Consider the following 12,985-nt stretch of genomic DNA (forward strand, 5'->3'; position numbering starts at 1 on the left):
CCCCCCCCCCTTTGCTCCCCCTCTCTGTCACTATAATGTGGTGTGGTCTAAAAAAAAAAAAAAACCTCTACAGTCCTGACTGAATACAGCAGAGAGAGAGAGAGAGAGAGAGAGAGAGATGTAGAAACTGACAGACATATTCAACCTGCCATCAATTCCCTCACAGGTTGGCTGGTGGAGAAGAGAAGAGGTGTAGGATAGATCTGACTCTTCATGCTCCATCCGTCCTCCACACTCTCATTCGGCTGCTGCTGCTGCAGTGTAGCACAGCTTCTGGAGGCTTCAGTCGCGCTCACGTTCTCTCCCTCCTGCCTCGTACATTCTGCTTCCAGCTCCCTCCCCTCCATCCCTCGCTCCCCTCCTTCCTGTCTGTCTGTCTCTTTCTCGCTCTTCCTCCCACCCTCTCTCTCTCTCTCTCTCTCTCTCTCTCTCTCTCTCTCTCTCTCTCTCTCTCTCTCCTCTAGAGTGGCTGCAGCTCCCCCGCTCCTCCACTCCCTCTCCCTCCATCTCTCCAAGTGCTGGCGGAATACAGAGAGCTCAAACAAAGAAAGATTGATAGAACAAGGGAAGAGAGGAGCTTAAGAGTGAACAATAAGGAAGGATAGACACAGAGAGAGAGAAAGAGAAAGTGAGAGAGAGAGAGAGAGAGAGAGAGAGAGAGGATCGCAGCATTTCAGGCTACAGGAGAGAGGAGACAGACAGAGAGAGTGTGTGAGAGAGTCGCCATTTCAGTAGGTTTCATTTTGTTCACTTCTTCTCTTGTTTCGACTGAACATTCTTCTGGTCCACTTGAAATTACTGAGCATGTATGTGCTGTCTAGATGTTATGGCATGAACGCTTGTCTGTGTGTGTGTGTGTGTGTGTGTGTGTGTGTGTGTGTGTGTGTGTGTGTGTGTGTGTGTGTGTGTGTGTGTACATGACTGTGTGTGAGCAAAGGAATCTTTAGATTCATGAAGAAATCACTTGTGCATTCCAGCACACTGAGCTGCAGACTACTTGTCTAACAAAGTGATCATGACCGGTTCGACGGATTTGTAAGAACGATGCTAGCTTGTTGACACCATGCTTGATTTGTAACTTGACTTTTTTCCCCCCCAGCGTCAGCATCTTCTCAGCCTGACAATAGATTTATGAAAACTAATAGAGCTATTACACTTACCTTGGTCATGCATTCATTCACAGGATTGACTCATGACTCATAACAGAGTGACTGAGGTAACTTTGAAAAGAAATTTCAACTCGAGCAAGTTGCAGTTACCTTTTGCTGAACAAACTTTCACTCCCTTGAGTTTTTAAACAGCTACAAAAATGATTTATGGCACAATGAAGGTAAAGGTAGGCTAATTGTGTGCGAAATACAGATCACATATCTGCATATGTGTTTTCGTATGAATATACTGTATATTATATACATATATGATTTGTTTTAGCTTTTGGAAGTGATCCTTATTCATAAACAGCAACAATTTCTCAACTTACATCATTAATGTCCTTTTGTACTATTTAAGTATGATATTTCAGGTCACAGACTGAGCAGTGAATGCTTTTTGTGCTGAAATTGTGTACGGTATGTAGTACGAAAGACCTGTTATTTATTATTAACATGTACAAACGCATTGGATGCTTTGTTTATGCGTGGCTGTAAACTTCACATGATTCTGCTAAGAGCTGAATTTTAAGAGTCTGTCCTTGCTTGCATCAGTGCTTCAGCTGTACGTGTCTGCTGTAGACCTCCAGACTTAAAAATAACAGGATGCTGGTACGACGCAAAAACACGTATAAATGGTTTATGACTTTTTCCTCCACAGCTCGCTGTGTTGTTCATAATCTTTTTACCAAGTATGAAAACGTAAAACAATTAGCATGAAATGTTCCAGGTTGAACCTTTGAGTTTATTAAGCTATAAATAGATGTACGTAAAGCTGGTTATATTTTGGGCGATGGAGAAAGTGTAGACTAGTTTGCATGCATTGAAAGAAGTAACACTCGCCTGTCCTGAAGTTAAGATCTTCAGTATTATCGCAAAGTGTAACTACTATTTTAAAAAACAAAACAAAAAACAAAACCCCTCTTATTAATTAATTAATTAATTAATTAATTAATTAATTAATGATGCATGAGGAGTGTAATCACAAGAGTAGGGAATGTATTGAAAGTCTTAAAGTTTTAAGAATCAAATCTTCACTTTTTTTTTGGTGTTTGGACTTGATCTCTTTTTGGTATTTGTTGTAGCAAATGAGGTTAGTGACAAAGTATGCATGGTTTCGATTAAAGCGTACCGAGGGGCACACGGTTCAAGCGTGAAGCCGGTTTTGGAATTTCGTCACAGAGCCTATAAGTTTTGAAAGGGTGACTGGGGAGCTGATGATGAATTTTGACGTCGATGCTTGAAAATAAGACTAATTGTGGATTTGTATGATCCGATCTGAATTATCTGTCTGTGAGCTGGATGACCCCAGAGGGTTTTCCTGCCTCAGTGAGCCAGACTCAGTGAGTCATTAATAAGATAGCTGGCAGAGAGAGAGAGAGAGAGAGAGAGAGAGAGACACAGAGAGAGAGAGGCGCCCTGCCTGTTTCTCAGCGTTACAAGTTTAATGAACACCCCCACCCCAAAATTCACACACACACACACACACGGAGTCTGATTTATGATGATAAAAATAATCTATTTGGTGAATATGGCTTGCAGAGGAGCCGTATCAAGTGGTGTAGGTTTCACTGGTGTGTAACATACATGCGTGACATAATTATCTCACTGAGTTTTCTGACCTGTTGTGTCTGCACATGATCCCAGGAAATTCCTCATACCTCATACTTTTGTTTTTTGTTTTTTTCCTCTGGGTGTGCAGAGCTACAGCAGTTCCACTTAGTGATATGAGTGACACGCTAGCTGCAGTGTTCCCACAGCTATTTAGTTCTGCATAAACACACCGAGAGAGAGAGAGCTGCCTTCGGCTCTGCATTCTAATATTATACCAATTCATTAAAACCACTCAGAAACCTCATAAAACCCCCAAACTGCTGTATTCCAAACAAATATAGTCTACATATACACTCACCGGCCACTTTAATAGGAGCTTGTTCTTGAGTCTAAGATCCCTGTTCTTGGCTGGCAGGAGTGGAACCCAATGTGTTCTTCTGCTGTTGCAGAAAAGCTGAGATGCTTTTCTGCTCAGCACAGTTGTAAAAAGTGATGAGATGAGTTCCTATAACTTTCCTTCCTGGCAGCTCGAAACAATCTGGCCATTTTCCTCTGACCCTCTCTCATCAACAAGGCATTTGTTTCTACCCACAAAACTGTCGTTCTCTCACTCACTCATTCACTCACTCGATGTTTGTTTTTTGTTTTTCGCACCATTCTGCGTAGAGACCGTCGTGTGTGAAAACCCCAGGAGGACATCAGCAGTTTCTGAAATACTCAAACCACCAACCGGCTCAAACCGACACCTGAAAGAAAGTCACACTTCACTGTGAGATCACAATTTTTCCCATTCTGATGTTTGAAAATTGTGAACGTTAACTGAAGCTCGTGATTTGATGCATCGTGCTGCTGTCGAGGAATTGGCTGATTAGCATCAAACAGCAGCAGGTGGATATCGGGGTGTTCCTAATAAAGTGACCAGCGAGTGTATGTGTCTGTTAACCATCTGGAACTTAATTTGTAATAAATAGTCACTGGGCTTTTAATAGTAAAATATTAAATTCTTTTAATTCTAGCAATATCAAATTTTTATTGACTTGAAGATGAGCGATTGCATTCTCGACTGTTTGAGACACCTCCACCCTCCCAAATCAAGGTCCTGCGTTGTTACTTCATCTGTATTATATCTCTCATTATGTCAATTCCAGAGCTATATACATACGTGTGTCTGTCGGAAGGAAGCGTCTATGACATGATGCATTTTGAGTTAATTTCTCTAAATGTCTGTTTCCAGTGAACTCTTCTTCAACGCTACTCAGCCGTTCATTCACACAATCTCGCTCACTGATAATATTCTGCTTGCTACTTCCTAAACCAAGCCCAAAATCATGATGTCTCATTCATGTTGTCTATTTGTCAAGGGATCGGCTGATTAGAGAACCGCATCAAACAGTAGCAGGTGGATATAGGGGTGTTTCTAATAAAGTGGCTGGTGAATGTATACTGTACATACATTTAGTGAGCAAGGCGAGTTTAACGGCATTATGAGTTCATTATGAGAAGTGGTTCAAGGCATCTTGGACGCAACACATCAAATGTGGAGCGCATAAAGGCAGTTTTATATGATTTTATGATTTTTTTCACGACTAATTATTTAGTCTTGGACAAACGCATTACAGGATCTGTGTTCTTTGTATCGTTCGACAAATGGATAATGTCGTTGCGAGTCCTTGACTGTGATTGTGGCTTTGCACAGGTCAAAGCTTTGCACTCTGCTCCGAATGAACCTCATGCATAATATAAGCAGGTCCAAGTCAGAGAACAATAAGAAGAAATTGCGCTGAAAAGAAGAGGGTCAGAAGGAGACATTTTCCAAGCCAGTAAAATCACAATTGGATGAAAGCATTAAACCTGCCATCAAAACTACATTTATAATGACAATCAAATTAGTGCAGCACATCTGACCAATCATATAATGGAAGAAGATATGTGCTCTCTACTTTGTCTGATATTTGATAAAGGCTGTAGAGGGAGGAATAGAATTACCATATGGTGGACCAGTGCAAGTTATTCCTGAAGAACACACACACACACACACACACACACACACACACACACACACACACACACACAAAGGAAACAAATATAGAGCCAGCTAGAAAAGAGTTGTTAAGTTTTTGTATGTTCAGTGCAGAATAATTAAAGCTGTACTGTCTTTCAGATTTTCAAGTTTAGGTCATAAAAAGAATTTTCCCGACACCTAATTATTTTTTGTTTAGTGACCGAAAGCTAAATTCAAATCACAGACTTCCAATTGTATTTATTTTTAAAATAGAACAATTAATGAATTTAGAGCTACATGGCCCTAAACTCTCTGCTATTTTTCCCTGCTTCACCATGATCCGATACAAGATACTACGTCAAGGATCATATCACGTGGTGGGCTTTCCCCGTTCGCACAAGGCATTGTGGGATACAAATTTGAAACAGGAGAGAAAAATGGAGGACGTGAGTGTGCGAATGAAACGTGAAAGACCGACTACAGTAACGGAAAGAAAGCGAGAAGAAAAGACGTTATGTTATATACGAAGGAAAGGAAACGCAGGACCAAACTAATAAATATGGGCACTCAGCGAGCACCTCAGTGTGATCAGCTGTTCGTTTAGCGACAGAATGATGGAACTGTCAGTGCACGCTCAAAGGGAAACCTGTAGATGGCAGTAATGCAACACTGTGGATGCCAGCTGCTGTAAAACCCAAAAGAAGAAGAAGAAGGTAAACCTGCGCATGCGCACACGGACTTCCTCTGTCTGCTTGACTGCGCGACGCGAGCGATTTCATGCACATTCAATTAAATAACTTCCCAGCCACAGAATGGCCTGATATTTTGTGAGATATTACAGAAATAAACATTTATCACAATGACCACATTTCAGACGGAACTAAATTTCACCGATTTTATGAAATTGAAAGGCCGTCTAGCTTTAATAGTTATAGTTATACTTAATAGTTAAGCCCATGATGATGATGATGATGATGATGATGACGATCTGGGTTAAGACAGCCAAGCTGTGCGATACGACATTAGTTAATCAGTAGCTGATAAATCTTTTTTTGTTTTGGATATTAAACCTTATGTCAGTGAAGGAATAACACACATCAGGTTGTGCTGTTACAGGAAAATAATCCATGCCAGGAGTGGTGTAAATATGTTTGCATAACAGCAGTCTCAAGAATATTATTCCTATAATGTCACGGTGATTACAATTTTTTATTTATTAATAAATGACTTTTTAAATGCTGTACTTTTTAACCATTTATAGTTACATTTGATGTTTCTGTTATCACTTACATATATTAGAGCACCTACAAACAGTTTTTCTTTCACCAGCCTCTCTTTTTATCTCTTTCTTCTTCTTCTTCTTCTTTTGGCTGCTCCCGTACATTTGGGGTCACCATAGCGGTTCTGTTCCGCATATTTGTTTTGGCGTAGGTTTTACCCCAGATGCCCTTCCTGACACAACCCTCCCCAATCTATCCAGGCTTGGGACTGGCACTAATTATGCACTGTCTTGTGCAACCCCACTGGCTGGATATTTTACCTAATCCGCATGTCTTCGAACTGCTGAAGGAAACTAGAGCACCAGGATGAAACCCACCCAAATATGAGAACACGCAAACTCTACACAGAAAGGCCTCTGTCAGGCGTGAGGTTCGAACGTGGAACCTTCTTGCTGTGCGGTGACAGTGCTAACTACTGCTCCACTGTGCCACGCCCTCTTTTTATCTCTTCATAAAAGTAAAAAAACAAATGCAGATTTTCATGTTACCAAGAAACCAGAAAGTGCAAACATCTCTGTCCTGAAGGATCTCACATAATGGAAATGTACTGAATGTTGCAAAGAGCTGACACCCAAGACTCCGTCCATAAACGTTACATAAATAGGGGTACAGTAGGAGTCCATTGCTGTCCCACAAGGTACAGTCAACACTAATGTACCTCCGGGGGCTCATTATTGGACCTCAAGGTAACCATGTGTCCCTTTTTAGAACCAAAAAGGTACATATATGTTTCCAAGCAGGGGGTACTGATCCAGTGACAAGCCATTGTACACCTAAAGGTACCATAATGTGCTTTATTTTCTCAGAGTGCATACAGTGCCACATTTCTCCTTGTTAAATAACTTCTTTTTTAAATTCTGCTAATTGTTAGATCACGACTGTTTGGAGTATCCGCCATACAAGTCCCTGTGAATGAACCGATGAGCTGTTACTTCAGAAAGATAACATATTAGAACGTGAATCTGTGATAGAAAATTAACCCAAACTCATCAGCAGTGTGGTACAGTGTCTTTTAATAAATACCTTCTCGCTATTATCTGTAGCTAGAGTGAACTTACTCATGACTACAGAAGAAAGAAAGAAAGAAAGAAAGAAAGAAAGAAAGAAAGAAAGAAAGAAAGAAAGAAAGAAAGTTGGTCTTTTCAGTTGAGAGATTTCTATATATTTTCCCCCAAACTGTATTGGAACTAGAGGACATGCAGTCATACCATGTATAAATCAGAATTAATGAGCTACCGCTTGACTTCAGTCTTACTCTTTCCATTTTTAGCAACTGTGCACTCCAAGTTTGTTGGAAGAGGTTTTATTTTCACCTCGATTCATTTGTTTGTGATTCCCAACGTAACTCAAAAAGTAGTAAATGTGTCCTGATGAAATTTGGACGAAAGGTGAGCCATGGGCCGAGGAACAACTGATGAGCTATTGATGCAAATCTGAATACGTGGCTTGGTGGAGACATGCGCTCTTGGTGGAGACTACCCTTCGAGTTGAAACTTTACGTATATGTAAAATGCTGTTTAGCATTTTAGAGTAGTTGAGAATGCCTGGTCATGGTGACTGGCTCAAATAACAGCTAGCAACAAAAACAGATTGGAAGGACTGTGATGAAATAACTGCACTGAAATACCTCCAATAGTCTCCCAGACATCCCCGCCCAGTGCGACACGATACGCTGGATAATTAATCAGCCTGAAACCGACCACAGTGCCATCAGTGTGATCACAAGCAGTACAATATGAAGCCTATTAATTGCTAACACTTCAGAAGCCAAAATTGCAACACAATTTTTTTTTCCCTCTATACGTCTGCGCCCGAGGACGTGAAGTTTACAGTCACGTAGTAATTATGGTGTCATTTTATCCATCTGACGGAAACGTGGAGATTGTGTTTCTAGTGTCTTTCCATTGTTTGTATAAAAGAGTTAAATCATTAGCCTCAGTCAGTAGCTACTGTATGCTTGGTGTCAATATTTCCTAGTTGCTTAGCAACAGTATTTTCATGACTTCAACCACTTGAAAGTGTTCAGTGCTTGCTGTCCCGCGCTGAAAGCACAAAATTCACATGTTCCGTTTAAACACGGCGTTTATTATAACTAATGTTTGAGATCTCCGCTGCAGAATTCATAGAGCTTCCTTTTTTTTCTTTTCAACTGCAGTCTGATGGAACAAAAAACGAGAGGAACAACACTGGAAGATTAGAAGCAAGGGGGGGGGGGGAGCAACAGCATAGAGCTTCTTGTGCATATAGAGCCCTGCAAGTTCACATTCGATTCATATTACTTGAACTGAAGCCATACTGAAGCTCCAGTTGTTACAGCGTACACGTACAGTGCATTACCATGCAGCACACACCTCTCCTTCTCACTAACGATCCTATCTGAACAGGCAGGGTGTGTGTGTGTGTGTGTTTGTGCAGTAAGCCAGAGAGATATTGCAGTAGGTGCATTAAAAGCAAACTTCTTATTCACAGTCATGTGATGATGATGATGAGGAGGAGGAGGAGGATTCAGATGTATCGCAGAAAGGCTTTCTCTGCCTGAGCCTGAGTAGCGTGATGAGGCCACAGGGTACAGAAGGAAAGCCGTCATCATCATCATCATCATCATCATCATCATCATCCTGCTCTTTGAAGGCAAAAAGGACTCTTTGTGTGTGGGTTGGTGAGACGGGGCATTTTTCCTAATTACTCATCTCAGGTGATTATATGAGTCCTGCCTGGTTTCTCTCGCCTCTCTGCACTCCTCCAAAGAAAAAGGATATAGAGTACATTAGGAAGCCTAAATTGGGACAAGTGGCTACTTTGCAATTACAGACAGGAAGACAGGTTAAAGGGTTTTTGTAATGGTGGACTGCATGGAGAAAGGGGTTTTGGAACAAGACAAGAGCTGGATTTTTTTTTCCATATAGCAACAAAGAGCTCTAGAAATAGACATTCATTTTACGCCGCATTTGGATCTTTAGTTTTATTCTATCCACATTCACTGGATATGAGCAATCAGGCGATCTGATTGGCTACCCTACTACTAATCTATCAGCTCATATACCGTGAGTAGAGAAAAACAAAATGGCGGTGCGTGTTGCTGAACCAACCGAGGATGAAATAAAAACTAATCAAAAACAGAAAAGCAACAATATATGGAATGAAAGTATTTGATGGTACGAATGTATATTTTTTATTTTTCAAGAATTATTATCATTATCGTCGCATTTTTCACAAATTGCTCCTTTCATTTCACCGGTTTGTTTACATTCTTCATCTTTAAGCATTAAAATTTGTTGAATTTTTTAAGACTGGTTCAAAAGCTCAAAGAATTTTGAAAATTACAGAACTGAAATGTCCAAGGACGAATTAAATAAATGTCTAAAGATATTCTATACCTCGGCATGACAGCGAGACGGCACTTTCTACAAAACAACAACACTAAAGTCAGTTCGTGGCACCATCGATAGGTTTTTAAGAAGTCTGCCTAAGCGGAAATTATTTTGTCGGACATTTTGTATGAAGTTTTTATTTATCGAATTTGCAAAAAAATTAAAATAAAAATGCTCTGTTTGTCAAAATCCAGTGAATTTGGATAGAATAAAACAGTTATTCCACTCAGTCTCGTCGTACATGTTTTATAGCCGCTATCAGTTCATGTACGACCCGATTTTGTGGAATAATTGTTGAATAGACTGCAGCATTAGTGGTTGCACAAACACTACAAGTTGTAAAATATTGCTAAATTTGATTTACCTCAGAAGAGAGAAGTCAGACATCTGAATTAAGTCATTTTTGATCTCAAGTTACAAAATGGGAAAAAAAACCCACATGGTGATTGAATGTCTCTATGTTTGTCTTTTGTTAGCAAAAAACTATTCACCTAAATATGAAGATTGATGCATATTTTCCTCTTCAAAACAGCGAAATATAGTCAGTGTTATCGATTTAATGAGCGAATATGTTTCTACGTTGACTGATCTAAAGCAAAAACATGGAACGGGTTCTTTTCTGGTTCGTGCACCACATTTCGAACCATTCAGAGCATTTTAAATAAACAAAAATAAATTGGTTCAGAATCTGAAAAGTCGGTTCCCAAAGATATCTGTTTTTTCCAGCATGGACCATGACGACATCAGTGGGCGTCATTATTAGTTTGTTGAGGAAGCATAGCACAGCAATGGAGAATGCAATGGAAAAGGATATATCTTCAGAAAAAAATGGAATGAAAACAAATTTCTGCAATAACAGAACAAAAGCTCGCAAGTAATCAATGCGCTACACCATCTCGTTAATATTGTTTACTTCCATTGTGCGTCGTGCAACGCCCTCTGGTGAAAACGTGGCATGGTTCAAAGCTGGTACTGAGGTTCAAAGAATCGTGAACGGAACCGGTTCAAGAAAACCGTGCACTGTTGGTCGAAAAGCAGAAAGAGTATATATAAGTCATTGAAATGTATGAAGTGCTATTTTGTTTACTGGTCATGTTGAGCACACTTATGTTGAATCGATGTCATGGTTACTGGGTTACTGAGTACAAATTCTGAGTTGAGAGACTTTGGTCTTTCTTTGTTGGAGTTTATAAATTATGAGTTATGATCTTTATGTGTAATGGGATTACTTTTCATTTGCATTAAAAAGATAAGATATTCCTTTATTGATCCCCATGAGAGGAAATTCAGGTGTTGCAGCAGCTCAAGTACAAAGTAAAATATTGATAAATGTAGGTAAAGTTAAAAAAAAGGAATAGAATAGAATAAAGATGGATGTAATAGAGTATAGAATATAATAAACTATAATAGAATAAAGACAGGGCTAAATAAGGACAATTGCTCACAAAAGACAGCAACAAACAACAAGGATTGGTAATAGCACTACATCCACTAGCGGTGTAAAGCCAGGCTTGTCGTACTCAAATCCAACTCGTGCCCTAATTTTAAGGACTCGTGACTCAACTTGGACTTGAGCACTGATGACTCGGACTTGGACTCAGACTCGTGCATTAACTGCATTCGGACTCATAAATTGGAGATGAGGACTCGTATTTCTTCTTTATTTTTTGTAACATGTCATAATAATTTGGCATAAGATATTTATATCTACGTTAATTTTTGTACTAATTTCGTGCAAGTGTGTCACACCTGTGCGCCTTGGCGCGTGCATCAGATAGACTCTCGGGCGCGCTCTGGACAGCGCACACGCCAAGCAGACTCTCACATGCGCGCGCCGTAAACGACTCGCGCCTGCACAGGATTAAGGCGCAATCAGTGCGCCGATATAAAAACTGAAAACACACTTACTTTGCGAAGTATTGAATTGCATTGCTGACACATTACCGAGCCTTATTTCCTTGTTTTGTTTCCTGATCCCTGATTTCCTGTTTCTCATCTTTGATCCTGCCGAGTCTACGATAGCCTGTTTGTGTCTCGCTCGACCTGTCGCCTGTTTCGCCGTTTTACGATTTTGCCTGCCGTTCTGGATTGTTTACCGTCTTCATTTGTATTAATAAACACACCTTCTGCACTTCCATCCGTCTCCCAACCATCTCCGACAGAATACTTCACACTCCCTGATAAAGAGAAGCACATTCACCTGTTCATACACCATGTTCAGGAACAAACTAATGTTAATGGCGCTGAAACAGACACCGTCACATGGTGCGGGTGGAGTCTTGGACTCAGACTTGACTTGGATCAATAGTGGACTCGACTCGGACTCGACTTGAAATTTTTTTAATGGCTCGGACTTGAACACTGGGGACTTGAGACTGGATTCGGATTCAAGGTTTAGTGACTCGACTACAACACTTTGACACTCTTGAATATTATTAGCTCATCCAGCCAACAGGTGATGAGTTTAATGCCATCATATGTCGTCCGTCGTCCATCCGGCGCCATCCACATTTCACGAAAATCGCTTCTTCTTTCTCAATTCTTCACCGATTTTTATTCTTTTTGGCAGGAAGGTAGGTCTGCCTGGGGTGCATATACTGTAGCTTCTACCCAAATTTGCATAATTGCAATTATTAATGAAGTTATGGACTAATTAAGCCTTAATGAGCAGTTCAACAAAAATCGTTTCTTCTCAGTCAATTCCTCACCATTTTGGATTCTTTCTGGTAAATAGGTCATTATTCCTAGAGTGTATATTGTTTCTATATATAGCTTGTATATAGTGTATATAGCTTGCAACATTTAATGCGCAAGGTGGCCCACTTTAGATCGTTCTTTCTGGACTAGACGGGGCCGGAGTGAGCTACGCCATCATCTATGGTCTCTTTGCTATTATTATTATTATTATTATTATTATTATTTCTGAATCTACTGTGTAAAATTGCTTCAGTAATCCTAATTCAGCATAAAAGATTGAACACTGGCTGGATCGAGTTACTTTTGCTATTGTCATGTGAGCAGGAAAACCTCGGCTATTACGTAATCTGTGTGTTTAACAGGGCTTCCATGAAGATTTGATAAAAAACCACATTCAATCTGTTCCCGTTATAGAAGCCAGATATGTTGACATATTTTGAGCACAGCACTCGTGCACACACACACATGCACACACATGCACACACACATACATGCAGATTAATGAACGATCAGCCTGTAAATCAAGGAGCTGGCTGCAGGGTTTTTTTCCAGACGTTGTTTGGGAGAGTCGGACAAGTGAGCCCACAGAATGAGTCACGAAGTGGGAGAGTGGTTATTTTTAACACACACACACACACACACACACACACACACACACACACACACACACACACACACACACACACACACACACACACAAGGCCACGCTTCACCCAGGCCACTGTGCAACTGGCTCACTGGAAACAGATTTGTAATGGGTGATATGAGGCAACACCTCCATTAGAGTCCAGTGCAGGCCCTCAAGCACGATGACTCAGCAAAAACACAGTGCTAATTATTCATTAAACCCAAATGTCTCTAAAGAACACGGCAGCACAAGCCTCCAAACACACACTCGAACATATTCCCCCATTGCACACGTAGGTATGGTGC

General features: G+C 40.4%; 1 protein-coding gene across 1 annotated transcript in view; it reads left to right on the forward strand.

Annotated features, from left to right (window-relative positions):
• The first annotated feature begins 512 nt into the window (after positions 1–512).
• The window catches only part of myt1la (myelin transcription factor 1-like, a), a 119,545-nt gene continuing 107,072 nt past the window's right edge, over positions 513–12,985 (forward strand). The window contains exon 1 of the mRNA XM_060917946.1: positions 513–731. The gene's annotated coding sequence lies outside the window, so the exon portion shown is untranslated. The remainder of the gene's footprint in view (positions 732–12,985) is intronic.

The sequence above is a fragment of the Neoarius graeffei genome, chromosome 3 (assembly GCF_027579695.1).
Source record: "Neoarius graeffei isolate fNeoGra1 chromosome 3, fNeoGra1.pri, whole genome shotgun sequence".
NCBI classification, from domain to species: Eukaryota; Metazoa; Chordata; class Actinopteri; order Siluriformes; family Ariidae; genus Neoarius; species Neoarius graeffei.